This window comes from Asparagus officinalis, chromosome 5 (assembly GCF_001876935.1).
Source record: "Asparagus officinalis chromosome 5, Aspof.V1, whole genome shotgun sequence".
Taxonomy (NCBI): Eukaryota; Viridiplantae; Streptophyta; class Magnoliopsida; order Asparagales; family Asparagaceae; genus Asparagus; species Asparagus officinalis.
Genome location: NC_033798.1, coordinates 130,093,238 through 130,110,406, shown reverse-complemented (window position 1 = coordinate 130,110,406; position 17,169 = coordinate 130,093,238). Strand labels below are relative to the sequence as shown.

At 44.0% G+C, this 17,169-nt stretch overlaps 1 long non-coding RNA gene across 1 annotated transcript; it reads right to left on the bottom strand.

Annotated features, from left to right (window-relative positions):
- On the bottom strand, positions 4,360 to 7,032 carry LOC109841362. Its single transcript, XR_002247256.1, has 3 exons — positions 5,257 to 7,032; positions 4,780 to 4,890; positions 4,360 to 4,696 (listed from the first exon to the last, which is right to left on the bottom strand). It is a non-coding gene; the product is annotated as an uncharacterized LOC109841362 (long non-coding RNA).

The window sequence follows — 17,169 nt, the reverse complement described above, 5'->3', positions numbered from 1 at the left end:
GGGGCGAGGGCGTGTGTGTGTGTTATATAATAAGGGAATCCGTTGAGCTCGAGAAGGGAAGGAGAGAGAGAGAGAGAGAGAGGGGGCGAGGGCGTGTGTGTGTGTTATATAATAAGGGAATCCGTTGAGCTCGAGAAGGGAAGGGGCAGTTTAGGAAGAAACTGTGGTCATCGAAAGCATTTCCATACCGTTAAGATCGATGATTAGTTACTGTTATTTACGGGGCCCACACCCGAGGGAAGCATTCCGATTGACGAATCTCCGTAACCGATCGAGCTAGCCAGCTAGGACGACGCAGGAGGACTTCCGGCTAGCGGGCGAGGCCCGGTTGAATGGGTGCTTGGCTCGACTGTTGGCTGCCTGCAGGATTTGTGTAGCTATAGCTAGCTAGTTTTGCACGTGGTGGGTTGTCGTTCGCGCCCTCGGCACCCATTCATCCGCACGCGCCTCTTGCTCGAATTGATCAGAGAGAGGGGTTACGGAAACGGAGGTCATGACCCTGAAGACCCTAGAGTTCAGTTGTTTAGGGCGGTGCTTACACGACTACTCAGGCTCAAGTTACACTATCGTAACCTTGATCGAAGGAGGACGTTACGCTAGCTGGATTCCATATATATATATATACACGTATATTTGACTCAAATTGTTACATTTATAGAAAGAGCAATAGAACCTCTCATGTCGTATATATCATGTAAGATACGGGAGCTCCTTCGACGAACTTTTAATTGTTGCAATTAATTAGCAGGGAAAAAAATTCACCCTGTTCTTCTCTCTGGCTCAGCAGACAACGCGCACGCATCTTCATCTATAACCTCTCTCTTATTCATATTTGATTAGCATCTGCTATATACAATATATGCTTAATCTAGTGCCATTAAAGAGGCCTTAATTAACAGCAACCCCCCCTCCCCTCCGCTCCCCTCCCCTCACGTACGCCTCTTTCTGCTTCCCTTTCCTTTCCTTTCCTTCCCATGGGATTTTTAAGCCAGTAGAGAGTGAACAGAATGCTCTGTCGCATAGGGGGGTTATTGGTCGGGACAAATTGGGACCAAGTGGGAACATTGTTCTAACGGAACAATTTTATCCCTTTGGAATATTTTGAGTGGGGGTAAAGTGGGATAACGGGACACATTAAGCCTTTGATTTGACAATTCATGTGGGATAATTAATGATGTAAAATCTTATTAAAATATAATTTTATCTAATAATTACTTCTAAATTAATTTATCCAATTGGTTTAGTATATTATTATAATATAAATATTATTTTACTTTAAATTAAAATATAATATATTGTACTATAATTACTAATTAATATTATTAATTATTATATTACATTATATTATATTATATTAGAATGTTATACTATATAATAATTAATATAATATAAGATCAGTATATTTAATATAATATTTTAATAATATAATAATTAATATAATACATTATTTTAATATAAATATATATATAATTTTGTTGACATTAGTTCATGACCAACCAACTTGTACAGCGTTGAGCGAAAGCCTGGTAGTTTTCTGAATTTGTTTCCCAACTTGAGGGCTTAATTATCTTGAAAAAAAAAACTTGGGTTAAAGTAATAATTCCAAATTAGTTGGATGTTTGTTATGCGAAATTCATCCAATACAATCACTGGCTCCGTAGGAACAAATATTTCAAACCTTCTGGACAAATTAAACCCAGCACAACGAGATCGCAAACAAAAAGTATATATATTAGAAAAAAGATAATGTTAAACCAAAAAAGTCTATATTACCGGCTGGCTTCTAGTGTTAAGCTAACTCATACCTACTAATAAATTCAAGCATGTTCAAAGGTTTTTAGATTCTATATTGCCTTCAAGCTCGCCTAATCTTAATTTGTCTTAGCGCTAATCTAAACTTCAGACAGCTAGTACAACGACATTAACCCGACATAAACGTGTCTAGAACCATTATTTAATTAATGCAGTTGTCTTGATTACTTGCATTAAAGGGGGATAAAACCAAAAGAAAGTTTTTTAAACATGAAATTAGGAACCACAGAGCTAGATCTAAATCTAGGGATTGATAGAGAAAATTCACAGCAATATAAAAACTAAGCGTCGGTGGACACCTGCTAACGGACGGATCGGGATCCTCTACTAATAAGGAGGTTCCTAATATCTCCTAATGGGACTTTGGCATTTGATTTATCAATCAAAGGCCAAGATCTCCTCATGAGTAAAAGTAGGGGGAGGATAAGGATGAGATATTAACCTTGGATTGATAAATCAAAGGCTAAGATCTCTTTATTAGAAGATATTAGGAACACTATGCATTAGTAAATTATCCCAATATCTAACGGATAAGAAAATGCAGATTAAAACTAAGTACGTAACTAAAAGACTAGAGAAGACGAGAGCCTGTGGCAGTAAATTAAAGTGCTTCCAAAAATATAAATCCAGAAGAACAGAGAAAACTAAAGATGTATAACCTGCAAAAACTTCACAACCAAAAAAGAAAAAATTATTCAAATTATTAGAACTCTTTGAGAAGCAAAATTGACACAACTGATGCAGATAATTATCTTTTGAGAAAGGAAAGAGAATCACATGACGGATATAACATAATGTGGCGAGACCTTGATCTCGTCGTAACAATTCTCTCAGATTGTTTTTTGATCTCCAATTATATTTTCTTTTCTAAGATCTTGTTTGAAGTCTGCAGCAAGAAAATGATAGGCCGTGCTTTGCACGGTGTTCACGACTAGTATATATATATCTGTAGGCGTTGAAAATTGCCTATAGCTCTTCACAAACAGCTTGAAGCTAAGAGGAGACGATAAACGTCACTATCCAAGTCACGGAAGCTTGATTGACGTCGACGAATGCTTGAAATGAATCGACGAGCTATGTGAAGCAACGGAGTTTCAGAATAACGAGAATACAAACTGATCAGGAGTCTCGTGTCGCTTACAAAAGGCGAAACGCCATTCGTGTCTCATTTATTCCACATATGATTCAATCATGGAAGCCTGTAGATCTCCTCGTCGGCTTTCCAACGCATCTTGAATCACGTGATTCCGAGTTCGGATGAAGAAAATACGGCGGAAACGAACAAGACACGCCAAACCAAACCCCGGACCTCGTCGAGACACCCAGAAGTGTCTGCAAGACACTAAGAAGTGTCTGCAATACCTATGAAGTGTCTGCAATACCCAGAAGTGTCTGGAAGACACTATGAAGTGTCTACAATACCTAGAAGTGTCTACAATACCTAGAAGTGTCTGCAATACATCAAAAATGTCTGCAAGACATCAGAAGTGTCTGCATACATCAGAAGTGTCTGCAATCATCAGAAGTGTCTGCAACACATCAGAAGTGTCTGCAATACATCAGAAGTGTCTGCAATACACTATGAAGTGTCTGCAATACTCAGAAGTGTCTGCAATACATCAGAAGTGTCTGCAAAACACTCAGAAGTGTCTGCAATACATCAGAAGTGTCTGCAATACTCAGAAGTGTCTGCAATACATCAGAAGTGTCTGCAATACATCAGAAGTGTCTGCAATACTCAGAAGTGTCTGCAATACATCAGAAGTGTCTGCAATACTCAGAAGTGTCTGCAATACATCAGAAGTGTCTGCAAAACACTCAGAAGTGTCTGCAATACCTAGAAGTGTCTGCAATACATCAGAAGTGTCTCCAATACATCAGAAGTGTCTGCAAAACACTCAGAAGTGTCTGCAATACATCAGAAGTGTCTGCAATACTCAGAAGTGTCTGCAATACATCAGAAGTGTCTGCAAAACACTCAGAAGTGTCTGCAATACCTAGAAGTGTCTGCAATACATCAGAAGTGTCTGTAATACATCAGAAGTGTCTGCAAGACACTCAGAAGTGTCTGCAATGCCTAGAACGCGGATTTTGGCTGTTTTGTGCAGTTTTTCGATATTAACCGCCTGGATTCACCAGAGCCTATAAATACAGCCCTAGAACCTTTATTTTTGGGGGGAGATCTGGAATTCTCGATCGTTGGCGAAGCCCTGCCGGACTGAAGATTAAAGGTGCACGAATTTTAGAGAGGAGGATGAGAGATCGGATCGAGTTCATCGGCATAAAGAAGAAGAGCTCGTCAGATCTGCAGTTCTCGTGTTCGTCCCTTAAGATTACCCCGTTGTGGTGATCTTAAGAAGAGCAATTATCTCGCTGTTGCCGAGATAAGCGCTACGGCTTCTTTATTCCTTCGCGAATCGACGAAGCTCTGCCCAATTTTTCAGCAATCAGATCTGATCAACAGTGGTCCAAGGATATCAACGTCCCCGTCACAGGCCAAGATCCCACGCAAGCAGAAGACCGATAAACGATCTCTGCGCTGTTTGAAGAGAATTGTACTTTTGTTTTGTTTTCATTGTGTAAAAGTCTTATAAAAAGACTAATTTTTGTTTTCGTTGTAAACGTCTGAAGTTTGTAATGAACACCGCAATGGATCAAACGATTTTCTCCGCAAACAATATCGAACAAAGCTAAAGCCGCTAAGGTGAGGAAGGCAAGAAGACCTGCAAAGAAACCGCAGCAGTCTGACTGTCCTTGAGCTTCTGTTCCTGCTCATTCGCCAACATCGATTTTGGTTCTAAAACAAACCTCAGATGACCGCTAAAAGATAAGGTTTTCTTGGAAAGGATTGAGTTTTCCAGCTCTCAAGGAATAAGCACTCTTCCTACAAAGCAACAAGTTTCATTCACATAGTCAGACCAGAAGATACAAATAGTTACTAAGAATTAACAAATAATAAACTACAACTTGGACTATTCAGCATTTAGGCTCTCATCATCAGATTTCCATAAAGGATGAATGACCCTTGTGCCTTGGAATTCCAATCCATAGAAGAGCGAAGAGTGAAATTTTCAAATTCTGCATTCGATACTTTCAAGGCATTAGGAATCTGAAGATAGTTAACGAAGAAAATATGAGGGAAACAGAGAACAGAAGTGCCAACAGATCATAGTTTCCGCTTGTTGCAGACTATGAAGCACGGACACGCATAACATGAAGCCGTGTCGTGTCGTGTCCGTGTCGGACACACGTGTCGAACACACGTATCCTATGTATTTTTTAGGATTTGCCTCGTGTCGGCATGTCGGATGGCCGTGTCGGATCCGTGTCCGTATTTTTTAGGATTTGCCTCGTGTCGGCATGTCGGATGGCCGTGTCGGATCCGTGTCCGTGCTACATAGGTTGCAGATAGGATTTTCTTATGCTCTTAAATTATTCACTGACCGAACTGAAACATTTGAGTAGCTAAAGGAAGGAAAAGCGGCGACACAGAACATCTGAAAAGTTCACAAACGATTCACGCAGAAAAGAAAAAAGCAAACCTGTTTATTGCACAAAAAAGGGAGTAAAAGATGGTTAATGCTGAAAGAAGAGTATGACAATACAGAAAGCCTCTTGGACTCGCTCAATGACATTGAGTATATCATTCAGACGAGAGCAGGGGTCGAACCAGGATATTCACACAGTAAGAGCATACAACTACATAAACCCGTAGAAATTACCGAATTCTCTCAAAATAAAATTACAATGATTGATAACTGAACATATCCCTCTCACTACTTTAGTAGTAGAACTTATCATATGGTAATAAAGGATATTCTGCCATAATCGAACTACTTACTATCTGCAAAAGACTAAATAGTCAGCTATAATTAAGTCTCCCTAAGATTGTATCCAAATAACCAATAGCTAGAGGATTATTATTATTATTATTATTTTGGGTGATTGTATAGGCAGCAAGACTAGTGATAATTGTCATAAGGCTTAATGCACTATAACTAAAAAAGGCAATAAAAACGAAACAAAAAGTGTAATCTAATGGCAAGATCATGAAACATTTAGTATCAAATTATAATAGCTTTTTAAAGATATTACTAGTGTAAAAACCATTTAGGTTCTACATCGATTAATGTTCTATTTAGATTCACAAAAGTACTCAGGTTTGGATTCAGATCAGACAAAATTAGCTATGAAAGCCATAATTCAGACTCGAATTCAATAGTAGTAAGAAAGTTCCATATAGTAATATTTTTTTTTCTTTTTTTATTGCATTGTATAGGTTGATATTTATAATTTTCCATTGACTTGACTATTTTCAATTGGAAAAAGGATAATTATGTCAGACAAAGCTCAGTAGCAAAAAAACAGAGAAAGCCCCTCATGCATCAAGCTCTTTCAATGTTAATGGAACATCTGAGAACAATGATTCGACATGGTTTCATAGTAAGAGAAGTATCTTTTGGGTATTTTTGGTATTTGTGGACATTTATATCTATTTTTTATCTTGTATGAGGCCGATTTATGTAAAATGTTTATAATATGCAGAAGAAAAAAATTACTTGTCATGAAATGGCCAAACACATCCGTAAGGTGATTGGTGATGATTTGATTGTTTCTGCGATCAAGCCCTATACTAATGAGGTATGACCACAGTCTCAAACAATTTATAGTTTTCTTTAGTTGGAAGCTTATAACAACATAAACTGTCTAGCTTAGAATCTGAAATCTCGATGATCCTATATATCTGTCACTTTATTGCCAAATCAAATCTCATCTCATTGCATAATTAAATATATGTTATGTCAGTAAGATCAAAGTTAGATATCTATTAAAAGTCCAATAATTGCCAAAATACGTATGATTCGTGATTTAAAATTTTGTATTAATTTAATTTTGCTAAACTAATATTAAGGATATGATGTATCTATTTGGCATTAACTCTTCTTTAAAGTTTTAGTGTGAAAACCAAAAACAAAAGACATTAAATTCTGACATGCGATAAGAGTAAAAGGTTATCAAATCAAATATATAGAGTAGGAACAAAACTTAAAGAATACTTCAATATGATATATATGGCATATGTTTAGAGATGTTGTAGTATAAATACCTACAAAGAACTGTGATTTTATATTAATTGAACAAGAAGTATTTCATTATAACACCATGCTTATAGACTCTCATCTAAATGGTACAATATATAATATAATGCTTTTATTAAACCTATATATGTACACACACACACACACACAAACACACATACACACACATACATACATACATACATACATACATACATACATACATATATGTATGTATATATATGTATATTTATGTAAATGTATATGTATATGTATACATACATACATATATACATACATAATACACACACACGTGTGTGGTGTGGCATATATAATATATATATATATATATAAATATATATATATATATATATATATATATATATATATATTATATAATATATATATAATATATATATATATATATATAATATATATATATGTATATGTATATATAATTGGCTCTTGGCAAAAATCATTTACCAAAAAAAAAATTTCATTTACCAAAAAAAAAAATATTTTTTCTGGTTTTGTTGTGCTCTCATTTCAAAAATTGGAAAATGAATAAAAAAAATTTCATTTACCAAAAAAAAAAGTACAAATCATCTCTTAGCAAAAATCATTTATAACGCCCCACAGTGGTCCCACAGGTTCGGTGTTAGGCGCTTGGACTAAGAGGTCCAGGATCGATTGGTGTCTGTGTCACACCCATGTCCCAGATATTCCATATGGGTATTCATCACTCATGTTGTTTACATGGCCCCGAGGCAGCAAAGGGTACCTAGTGGCTCCAGGGCTTTTCTTGGATAGTTCAATCAGGCTTGTATTGGGGTGAGGTTTGGGCCCCCTATAGATGGCATTGGTATGGAGTTGGAGCCCCCTAAAGCTGGGTGCACTCCTTTTGAGTTGGGAGAGCTCAGACTCTGAATCTCGTTTCTGAATGTTTGGGAGTGGTCACAACTTGGACCTCGTTCCTATAATACCTAAGCCACCTAGCCAAGGTTCCTTGTCACAAACAAAAACCTTCATTTACTCGTACCCAAAGTGTTAGGTTTGGGATGGATACCAACCTCCGACGGCGGAGGATCTCCAACGAGCTCGGAGATGTCGCAGGCGAACGCGACCCTCAGATGGCGAACGCGACCCTCAGTCGGCGAACGCGATGGTGGCTTTGGGCGAACGCGACCCTCGGTGTTTGGCGACTCCGACCCCCGCGTTCAGAGCTCCGACCTCCGCGTTTCAGCGCCCACGCTCGCGTCCGTTCGTGCGCTGGCGACAGGCTGTCGCCAGCTTGTCAAAATTTCGGCTATAAAAGAAGCCCCCCCGAGCCCTAGGGTTTGTGCTTTTTCCCCTTCCTCCGATTTCTCTCTGGCTGGCGGCGACCCAAAAACGCAGCGGCGTTTTTCCCCATCTTCGGCTCTGAAATCGCAGCAGCGATTTTACTCCTTTTAATCTCCAGCTCTCAGGTGTTTTGAGGGGAGATTAGAAAAGGATGAGAGAGAGAGAAGGATAAAAGAGGGGTTTTATTGTGAGAGAAATTGAAAGGGTTTATTCCCTTTAATATTAACACTGTAGCTACAGTGTTTAATCTGAGAAATCTCAGTTTAGAGATTTGCTCTTGATTTGTAATTTCTTGTTAGATTAAATAAGAAATTGACTGTGTGGCTCCCGAGGACGTAGGCAGTTGCCGAACCTCGTTAAATCTTGTGTACTGTTCTCTATACTGCGTTTCTGTTGCATTAGGGATTTCGACGTTAAATTCCCAACAACTGGTATCAGAGCTTAAAACGATCTAGAGGAAGTCAGATTCAAGTGGGAGCCATGGCCGCAGATGAGGGAAAGGTGAGAATAGAGAAGTTTGATGGATCAGATTTTGGATTCTGGAAAATGCAGATAGAGGATTATCTGTATCAGAAAAATCTGTATCAACCTCTCTCGGGGAAGAAGCCGGAGGGTATGAAGGAAGAAGATTGGAATCTTCTGGACAGAAAAGCCCTCGGGGTTATTCGTTTGACGCTAACCCGCAATGTTGCTTTTAACATTGCAAAGGAGAAGACCACGGTGGGTCTTATGGCAGCACTCTCAAATATGTATGAGAAGCCATCAGCCTCAAATAAAGTCCATTTAATGAGGCGGTTGTTCAATCTGCGAATGGCGGAAGGTGCATCGGTAGCACATCATCTCAATGAACTCAATACAGTCACGACCCAATTGAGTTCAGTTGATATTGAGTTTGATGAGGAAGTTCGAGCGTTGATCCTTTTGCACCGGTAGCACATCATCTCAATGAACTCAATACAGTCACGACCCAATTGAGTTCAGTTGATATTGAGTTTGATGAGGAAGTTCGAGCGTTGATCCTTTTGTCTTCCCTACCAGAGAGTTGGAACGCTACAGTCACACCTGTGAGTAGCTCGTCGGGAAAGAGAAAGTTGAAGTTTGACGACGTTCGTGATCTGGTTCTCAGTGAGGAGATCCGACGGAGAGAGTCGGGTGAAGCTACAACCTCTTCAGTATTGCATACAGAGTCAAGAGGTAGAAGTTCAACCAGAGGAAATGGATCAGATGATAGGAGATCCAAATCTAAAAATCCCAACAGTTCGAAGGCTATCGAGTGTTGGAAGTGAGGGAAAACCGGACACTACAAGAATCAGTGCAGGAGTGCACGGGAGGAGTGGGAGGCAAATGCAGATGTAAACGTTGCCTCCACTTCAGGAGGAGATGATGCGTTGATATGCTCTTTGGAGAGCAAGGAGGAGTCTTGGGTGTTGGACTCGGGAGCATCGTTCCATGCTACTTCTCAGAAAGAATTCCTCGAGAAGTATATCCCCGGAAACCTTGGAAATGTATATCTTGGTGACGATCAAGCATGTGCCATTATTGGCAAAGGTGTAGTGAAGATTAAGCTGAATGGGTCAGTATGGGAGCTGAAGGATGTCAGGTATATTCCCGACCTGAAGAGGAACTTAATCTCAGTAAGCCAGCTGGCTAGTGAAGGCTACACGATGACTTTCCATGGCGATGACTGGAGGATTTCGAAGGGCGCAATGACGATTGCCAGAGACAGGAAGACCGGTACCCTGTATATGACAGCGGGTGCACGTTGTTCGATCTCAGTTGCGGTAGGCAATGAGACTTCAAAGCTGTGGCACCAGAGACTCGGTCATATGAGTGAGAAGGGGATGAAGATTATGCACACAAAAAGAAAACTCCCAGGTTTACAATCAGTAGAGATTGATATGTGTGAAGAATGCATACTTGAAAAGCAAAAGAGAGTTAGCTTTCAGACAAGTAGCAGAACCCCTAGGAAGCAGAAGCTATAGCTTGTTCACTCAGATGTTTGGGGACCAACAACCACCGCGTTAATTGGTGGGAAACACTACTTCGTGACTTTTATTGATGATCACTCTCGGAAAGTATGGGTCTACTTTCTGAAGAAAAAGTCAGAAGTGCTTGAGGCTTTCAGAAGATGGAAAGCCATGGTCGAGAATGAGACCGGTTTGAGGGTAAAGAAACTCAGAACAGACAATGGTGATGAGTATGTAGTCACCAGATTCAAGAAGTTCTGCTATGAGCACGGTATCAGAATGGAGAGGACCGTGCCCGGCACGCCTCAGCATAATGGTGTGGCTGAGCGCATGAATAGAACGTTGACAGAGAAAGCCAGAAGCATTCGGACGCAATCAGGCCTTCCGAAGCAGTTCTGGGCAGAAGCAGTCAACACAGCAGCTTACTTGATCAACCGAGGTCCATCGGTTTCATTGGAGCACAGAATACCAGAGGAGGTATGGTGCGGAAAGGAGGTAACCCTCTCACATCTCAAAGTTTTTGGTTGTGTAGCTTATGTGCATATAAGTGATCAAGGCAGGAATGAGCCTGATCCCAAGTCCAAGAAATGCACATTCATCGGGTATGGTGAAGACGAGTTCAGCTATCGCATTTGGGACAACGAAAACAAGAAGGTGATCAGGTGCAGAGATGTGACATTCAACGAGAAGGTGATGTACAAGGACATGCACAAGACAGATGACGGTGACTCAGAGAGCGAGTTAACATTTGTAGATACAGATGATGTCCCAGATAACCTCTCGGAAGAACCCAATGCAGAAGGTCCTCAGCCAGAAGAGCCTGTTGGACAGAACGGTGCGCAGGAGCCCGACGCACCAGCTCCGATATTGAGGAGAACTACTCGTCCTCCTGTGCCTAACAGCAGATACATGAATTATATGTTGCTGACAAATGGAGGAGAGTCTGAAAGCTTTGATGAAGCTTGTCAGAGTGGAGATGCGAGCAAGTAGGAGTTTGCTGCGAAAGAAGAGAAGAAATCTCTGATCTCCAACCAGTCATGGGGACTAGCTAAGTTGCCCATAGGGAAGAAGGCACGTCACAATAAGTGGGTGTATCGAGTGAAAAAGGAGCAGAATGGTTCCAGAAGATACAGAGCCCGACGAGTTGTCAAAGGATTTCAACAGAATATCCAAGGAAGAAAGGATCCAGCGGATATGTTGACAAAGGCAGCGACCTTTCAGAAACTAGATTTGTGTGCAACTTCAGTTGGCCTTCATACATAGATGATGAAGGCGGAGCCACACAGGAGAGGAGCTTGATGAGTTTGGCGTCGGTTTGGTCTCTAAGTGGGAGATTGTTAGGTTTGGGATGGATACCAACCTCCGACGGCGGAGGAGCTCCAACGAGCTCGGAGATGTCGCAGGCGAACGCGACCCTCAGATGGCGAACGCGACCCTCAGTCGGCGAACGCGACCGTGGCTTTGGGCGAACGCGACCCTCGCTCGATGAACGCGACCCTCGGTGTGAACGACCTGACCCGCGCGTTCAAGCTCGTCGACCCTCGCGTTCGAGCGACCCCCACCATCGCGTCCGCTGCACCGCTGGCGACAGGCTGTCGCCAGCCCATCAACTTCGGCTATAAACCCCCCCCCGATGCCCTAGCTCTGATGTTGTCCAATCAATCGTCACACTCATACGTCCCTGAACGATTTGATTCTCCCAGCACCGTCTTTCCCATAAAAGGCGTTGTTGTTTGATAGTGGCCTACTATGCGATGTGCTGCTATTTCAGGGTTCGTCTTTGCCCCAAGAGAAGACAAATCAGGGTTCGTCTTCATCTTTGCCCTAAGATAAGCTTCCCCCCTAGACTCCAACTGGTGCATGAGTCTAAACTGCCCCCTTACACTCCAACTGGTGCATGAGTCTAAACTGCTCCTACCCTCCGACTGGTATACGAGGTTAAACTGCTCCCTTAAATCCAAACGCCTCGAAAGGCTAAGGATAGAGGAGAAATTTTAGCATTGAGCCTAAGAGAGACTCCTCGACAACTTACCATGCTAAGGGCAAGAGCATGGCTAGTCCAACTCAAACGGCAGTTGGTAAAGACAAATCAAGTCCGTTGATAGCTGAGGGTTTGCTCAAAATCCTAGAAGGCGATCATCAGCTGCGAGTGAAGAGCAGGGATCACTTTACGGGACTTCATATCCAAAGTGTTCCAGACCCCATGCGGCCTGATTCAGGTCTGAAAACTTTGGAGGGGGTTTTGTAGGCAATAAAAATTGCCTTTAAATCCTTATCAGAGAAGTTCAGAACAAAACTGCTAAAACCTCACCCGAAATAGCGAAAAAGGGGAAAACGCAGATATCTCCCAAACCGTAAGGAATTTGGCAAAACGGAGGAAGCGAATCGGCTTGGTTCGGATGGCTCCATCTCGTCGAGATAGGCGATTTTCATATATAATTCGTCCAATTCCGACTTACGGTTTGAAAGTTACGGCCTATTCTTCAATCCATGCTCAGGAGCTCGCCTGCAACTCAAATTCGCCTGCAGTCCCAAATCCGCCTGCAGACCCAAGTCTGCCTGCGCACCTGAGCTCGCCTGCAAACCCAGTTCGCCTGCTAGCTCGCCTGCAGACCCAAGTCCGCCTGCAGTCCCAAACTCACCTGCAGACCCAGTTCGCCTGCAAGCTCGCCTGCAGACCCAAGTCTGCCTGCAGTCCTAAGCTCGCCTGCAGACCCAAGCTGCAGACTCGCCAGCTCACTGTCAACTGCCCACTTGGAGTATGGGAACAGTTACATCAGTGGTCAAATCCCACAAATCAAGGGAGAGGGCACAATACTCCAGGCCCGTCAGATGGCCGTCCACAGTACGAATGAGCGGACAGGCGCCGAAACAGCCTGCACCCTCATAAATGCGGCTCACCTCAGTTGTCCAGGTGAAGGGACGAGAGCCGCCAACGCTCGGTGGTTGGTCAGATCCACGCAAGCATCTGACAGCCGTTGTCACGCATACGAGGAGGGGCTTTCCCACTCCTATGTAGCGTGATGCAGAGCACAGCTCTTCGAATGACCATTGACGGTACGAATGAACAGCAGGACGTCTCCGAACAACGTGTGGTCACATCCCATAATTCAAGGAGCAGTCAAGCTATCTCCCTCACCTCTATTAGTGGTCAAATCCCATGAATCAAGGGAGAGCCCATGCCATCCCTTGCCTGTTAAAACCCATCTTCAGCAGCATGAAGAAGGGGGATTGGCCGTTGCATATTCTGCTGGCTAATCTCCCAAAGGTTGAACCTGGACCTTTGCCAAAGGCTCCCTCATTTGAGAACCGAAGCTCCGGCTCCGGCATCAACTTCGATCGGATCGTCCAAGGGAAGCAGACTCGGCACGAGCACCGAGCGAGGCATCCTATCGCCACCTAAAGTCCCCACACAAAACAAAGAGGGCTTTCCCTCTGCTTCTGTTGTAAACATTTGATTTGTTAGTTTGTAATAAGCTTTCTTATAAATACAAACGAAACTCCTTTCTTCGGAAGAATCAAATTTTCACCCTACAGAAGATGGCGACCACAGTGGGAGAATCCGTTCATTCAGATGAATTGGTGGTGGCGCAGTCTGACGAAGTTGCTGCAGGGACTACTGTTGAGTCCCTTGTGATCAAATTCGAAGGGTACTTACAATCGTCCTCTTCTCGCAGCAATACATCTCGCGATGGTTGCAGAGTCGTGCGGGTGGCCCAGCCCCAAGAGGCTGAGGCAACCAAGCCTGAGGGATCTACCCAAGCCGAGGCAGGGGGTTCTTTTCCCCCCGAACCAGTTGAGGCCGAGCCGAGATTCGAGAATGCAGGTCTAGGGGCTGCTGAATGGGTCGATGAACGATCCTCGCAGACCCCTGTGCAAGAGGAATCAACCATTTGTGTCGACGCAGAATACGCCTCCGTCGTCGACATGAACGCTCCTCGTTCAAAAAGATCCAAACAGCGGCGACGAAAAGCTCTCGCTCGTCTCGAGGCACAATCCCTCATCCCCCACGACAGCCTGAATTATTATTCAGGCTTGAGGCGAATCAACCTCTTGAGCCAGGTTCCCATTTTTGGCGAACCGCTCAAATCAGGCGAGCTTAGCAGTTTAGGCGAGCCCATCTCTTTGAGCCAGGTTCCCGATTTTGGCAAACCGCTCAAATCGGGCAAGCCTAGCAGTTTAGGCGAGCCCAACCACTTGAGCCAGGTTTCTATTTTTGGCGAACCGCTCAAATCGGGCGAGCTTAGCAGTTTAGGCGAGCCCCACTCTGTGAGCAAGGTGCTCAATTTTGGCGAACCAAGGGCACCTGGCGAACTCTGCAGTTTAAGAGGGCTTCGTCAAACAAGCGAACTTCACCAAGCTCGCCTGACGGCCCAAGATCGCCAGAAAGGCGAAGCAACAGCTCGCCAGACAGGCGCAGGCACACTGTGCCAATCTCGCCTGACGGGCGAACCTCGCCAGCATGAACCTCGCCAACACGCTCACGCCCAAATGGGGGTGGCCACCTCGTTTGCCTGCACGGGTCTGACGTCCGTCTCTGACGACGACGACGATTGCTCAGCAGTGGCAATGTCGGAGACTTCAAGCTCAGTTCAGGGCAAGCACACAAATGTGCACATGACTGACATCCCTGAGGAGATGTCTAGGAGGCTCGACGAGCAACAAGCAACCATCGACTCCCTGAAGGAGATGTTGGAGCAGCTCCTGAGCGAGAAGAAGAGGAAGAGAGAGAGGACTTCGCGGGCTTCGCATAAATCCTTGAAGCACAAAGAGCGGGTGCCTACTCCTTCTCACTCCTCATCCGAGTCATCTAGAGGAGCGTCATCTTCGGGCCATAACCCAAGAGACAAGAGGTTTGACGATCTCCAAAGTCAACTCGATGCCTTGAAGCTCCAGAAGCATGTGAACAAGCTGGGAGTTGTCAGACCATATCCAATTGAATGGGATGCGGTCTCCTACCCGGCAAAGTTCGAGCCGCTGGACCTCCTGCAGTTCAATGGCAAGGGTTCTCCTACCCAGCACATCTACTACTTCCAGGCGCAAACTGGACACATAGTGGGAAACGATCCCATTATGACTCGACTGTTCATTGGTACCCTCAAGGGGGTCGCTTTTGAATGGTTTCGCAGATTGGAGCCTGGGTCCATCACCTGCTGGAAGGACATGGAAAGGCTCTTCGTGGCCAGATTCTTCGATGATGACACAGAAGTATCTATGGCCACCCTGCTAACTGTGAAGCAGAGGAAGACAGAGTCTGTAAGCAGCTTTGTCAAGAGATTCAGAAACCGATCGTTGCATTCCCGCGATCGAGTTTCCGAGGCCACGCTCATCGAGATGTGCCGGAACAATCTCTCCATCAGCGTTCTGTCCAATATGGGCGCTGTTGAAGCTCGCTCATGGAAAGACTTACTCCGCCAAGGAGAACAAGTCGAGAGCATGCTCAAGCATATGGGTGACGAAGACCCGCATGAATTTCGAGGGGATGATGACCAAGATGCCTTGGTAGTGGAGACCGATCCCTCATTTCCTCCAAATTTCCCCCGTTGATCTTCTTCAACAGGACGGCGGGCCCACATAGTCGCTCTAATCGCGACAATCTTGTCAAGTTAACACTACACCTCTGATAATCTCCCGTCGATCATCTTCAATAAGACGACGGGCCTACAAAGCTATCACGTTAACAATCACCTCTGATAGTTCTTCGACACTCCAACTGGTGCATGAGTTTAAACTGCTCCCTTAACACTCCGACAAGTACACGAGTATAAACTGCTTCTTCTGATCCTCCAACTGGTATAAGAGGTTAAACTATTCCCTACACTTCCACTTCTTGAGCCAGGTTCCCAGTACGGGCGACCCGCTCAAATCAGGCGAGCCTAACAGTTAGGCGAGTCCCACTTCTTGAGCCAGGTTTCCATTTACGGCGAACCGCTCAAAACAGGCGAGACTAGCAGTTCAGGTGGGCTGCATCAAACTCCCACTTGGTCAAACCTTCAGATAGTTAAGACCAAAGCCACAATCCCCCGCCAATCCTCTTCAATAGGATGGCGGGACCCCCACTGTCACGTTAACAGTTACCTCTGACAAATCAACTTACCAGTCCTCTTCAATAGGATGGTAGGTCCATAGAGTTGCTCACAAATCAGGCGAGCTTAACAGCTTAGGCGAGCCCCATCTTTTTGAGCCAGGTTCCCAGTTTCGGCGAACCGCTCAAATCAGGCGAGCTTAACAGTTGAGGCGAGCTCATCTCTTTGAGCCAGGTTCCCAGTTTCTGCGAACCGCTCAAATCAGGCGAGCCTAACAGTTAGGTGAGCCCCACTTCTTGAGCCTGGTTTTCATTTATGGCGAACCGCTCAAAACAGGCGAGACTAGCAGTTCAGGTGGGCTGCATCAAACTCCCACTTGGTCAAACCTTCAGATAGTTAGGACCAAAGCCACAATCCCCCGCCAATCCTCTTCAATAGGATGGCGGGACCCCCACTGTCACGTTAACAGTTACCTCTGACAAATCAACTTACCAGTCCTCTTCAATAGGATGGTAGGTCCATAGAGTTGCTCAAATCGCAATAAACTCCCACTGTCATGTTAACGGTCACCTCTGACAAAATCAACTTACCAATCCTCTTCAAAAGGATGGTAGGTCCTCAAAGTCGCTCCGATCGCGGCAATTCCTATCACGTTAACGATTACCTCTGATAGCCGACACCGTCATTCCCGCAAATGACGTTGTCCGATCAGTCGTCATACTCATACGTCCCTGAACGATTTGATTCTCCCAGCACCGTCTTTCCCATAAAAGGCGTTGTTGTTTGATAGTGGCCTACTATGCGATGTGCTGCTATTTCAGGGTTCGTCTTTGCCCCAAGAGAAGACAAATCAGGGTTCGTCTTCATCTTTGCCCTAAGAGAAGACAAGTTTCCCCCTTATACTCCGACTGGTGCATGAGTCTAAACTGCCCCCTTATACTCCAA